The sequence below is a fragment of the Bos javanicus genome, chromosome 14 (genome assembly GCF_032452875.1).
Source record: "Bos javanicus breed banteng chromosome 14, ARS-OSU_banteng_1.0, whole genome shotgun sequence".
In the NCBI taxonomy this organism is placed as follows: Eukaryota; Metazoa; Chordata; class Mammalia; order Artiodactyla; family Bovidae; genus Bos; species Bos javanicus.
Genome location: NC_083881.1, coordinates 50,447,516 through 50,450,379, shown reverse-complemented (window position 1 = coordinate 50,450,379; position 2,864 = coordinate 50,447,516). Strand labels below are relative to the sequence as shown.

The 2,864-nt window shown below is 35.4% G+C and overlaps 1 non-coding gene across 1 annotated transcript; it reads right to left on the bottom strand.

Moving 5' to 3' along the window:
• Positions 1-344: 344 nt before the first annotated feature.
• On the bottom strand, positions 345-416 carry TRNAW-CCA (transfer RNA tryptophan (anticodon CCA)). The gene has a single exon. It is a non-coding gene; the product is annotated as a tRNA-Trp (tRNA).
• Between the last annotated feature and the right edge of the window lie 2,448 nt (positions 417-2,864).

Below are 2,864 nucleotides of genomic sequence, written 5' to 3'. Positions count from 1 at the left end.
GCACATTAGTATGATTGATCCAATCTCACATTATTCTTGAGAAATAAAGCTCACTTGGATATAGTATATGACTCTCTATATACTGATGAATTATATTTGCTAATATTTTGTTAAGGATTTCTGCATTTTTATTCATTAGGGATATCAGTCTGTAGTTTTATTTATTTATTTATTTATTTGGTATTCTCTTGGCTGTTTTTTAGGTTTGAAAATGAAAGTGAAGTCTCTCAGTCATGTCCGACTCTTTGTGACCCAGTGGACTGTAGCCTACCAGGCTTCTCCGTCCATGGGGTTCTCTAGGCAAGAATACTGGAGTGTTTTACCATTTCCTTCTCCAGGGAATCTTTCCCACCCAGGGATCAAACCTGGGTCTCCTGCACTGGAGGCAGATGCTTTAACCTCTGAGCCACCAGGGAAGCCCCTTTTAGGTATTAATGTAATACTAAATTAATAAGATGATTGGAAACGGTTACCTATTTTTCTGTTATCTTGAAGAGATCATGTAGAGTTAATCTTAATTGTTCTTTGAATGTTTGGAAGAATTTTCCAAACATTTGGACCTGGAGATTTACTTCCTATGTTCTGGTTTATCATAAAATATATTTACTATTGGGAGAATTGTGGTACATGTTTTTCAATGGTTAGTTATTTTGTGCACACTATCAAATTTAAGTCCTTAGACTTTTTTTTAAATTTTATTCTTTTATTATCCTTTTGATGTCTATAGGGTTTGTAGTGATTGCACCCTTTAAAAATTTCTACTCTTGGTAATTTATGTCTTCTCTCTCTTTTTAAATCAGTCTTTCTTAAAGTTTGTCAATTGTATTGATCTTTTCAGTAAACCACATCTTTGTTTCACTGAGTTTCCATTTGATTTTTTTTGTTTTTGCTTTTGTTAATTTCTTCCTTTTATCTTTGTAATCATTATTTCTTTTGTAATTTTTTATTTTTTTTTTACTTCACAATATTGTATTGGTTTTGCCATACATCAACATGCATCCACCACGGGTGTATACGTCTTCCCCAATCTGAACCCCCCTCCCACCTTCCTCCCCATACCATCCCTCTGGGTCATCCCAGTGCACCAGCCCCAAGCTTCCTGTATCCCACATCAAACCTGGACTGGCGATTTATTTCTTATATGATATTATACATGTTTTAATGCCATTCTCCCAAATCATCTCCCCTCGCCCCCTCCACAGAGTCCAAAAGACTGTTCTATATATCTGTGTCTCTTTTGCTGTCTCGCATACAGGGTTGTCGTTACCATCTTTCTAAATTCCATATATATGCGTTAGTATACTGTATAGGTGTTTTTCTTTCTGGCTTACTTCACTCTGTATAATAGGCTCCAGTTTCCTAACCAAAAGACAGACTGGCTGAATGGCTTCAAAAACAAGACCCCTATATATGTTGTCTACAAGAGACCCACCTCAAAACAGGGGACACATACAGACTGAAAGTGAAGGGCTAGAAAAAGATATTCCATGCAAATAGAGACCAAAAGAAAGCAGGAGTAGCAATACTCATATCAGATAAAGTAGACTTAAAAACAAAGGCTGTAAAAAGAGACAAGGACACTACATAATGATCAAAGGATCAATCCAAGAAGATATAACAATTATAAATATATATGCACCCAACATAGGAGCACTGCAATATGTAAGACAAATGCTAACAAGTATGAAAGGGGAAATTAACAATAACACAATAATAGTGGGAGACTTTAATACCCCACTCACACCTATGGATAGATCAACTAAATAGAAAATTAACAAGGAAACACAAACTTTAAATGATACAATAGACCAGTTAAACCTAATTGATATCTATAGGACATTTCACCCCAAAACAATGAATTTCACCTTTTTCTCAAGCGCACATGGAACCTTCTCCAGGATAGATCACATCCTGGGCCATCAGTCTAGCCTTGGTAAATTCAAAAAAATTGAAATCATTCCAAGCATCTTCTCTGACCACAATGCAGTAAGATTAGATGTCAATTACAGGAGAAAAAATATTAAAAATTCCAACATATGGAGGCTGAACAACACACTGCTGAATAACCAACAAATCACAGAATAAATCAAAAAAGAAATCAAAATATGCATAGAAATGAATGAAAATGAAAACACAACAACCCAAAACCTATGGGACACTGTAAAAGCAGTGCTAAGGGGAAAGTTCATAGCAATACAGGCACACCTCAACAAACAAGAAAAAAGTCAAATAAATAACCTAACTCTACACCTAAAGCAACTAGAAAAGGAAGAAATGAAGAACCTCAGGGTTAGTAGAAGGAAAGAAATCTTAAAAATTAGGGCAGAAATAAATGCAAAAGAAACAAAGCAGACCATAGCAAAAATCAACAAAGCCAAAAGCTGGTTCTTTGAAAGGATAAATAAAATTGACAAACCATTAGCCAGACTCATCAAGAAACAAAGGGAGAAAAATCAAATCAATAAAATTAGAAATGAAAATGGAGAGATCACAACAGACAACACAGAAATACAAAGGATCATAAGAGACTACTATCAGCAATTATATGCCAATAAAATGGACAACGTGGAAGAAATGGACAAATTCTTAGAAAAGTACAACTTTCCAAAACTGGACCAGAAAGAAATAGAAAATCTTAACAGACCCATCACAAGCAAGGAAATTGAAACTGTAATCAGAACTCTTCCAGAAAATAAAAGCCCAGGTCCAGGCGGCTTCACAGCTGAATTCTACCAAAAATTTAAAGAAGTGCTGACACCTATCCTACTCAAACTCTTCCAGAAAATTGCAGAGGAAGGTAAACTTCCAAACTCATTCTAAGAGGCCACTATCACCCTATTACCAAAACCTGACAAAGATGCCAC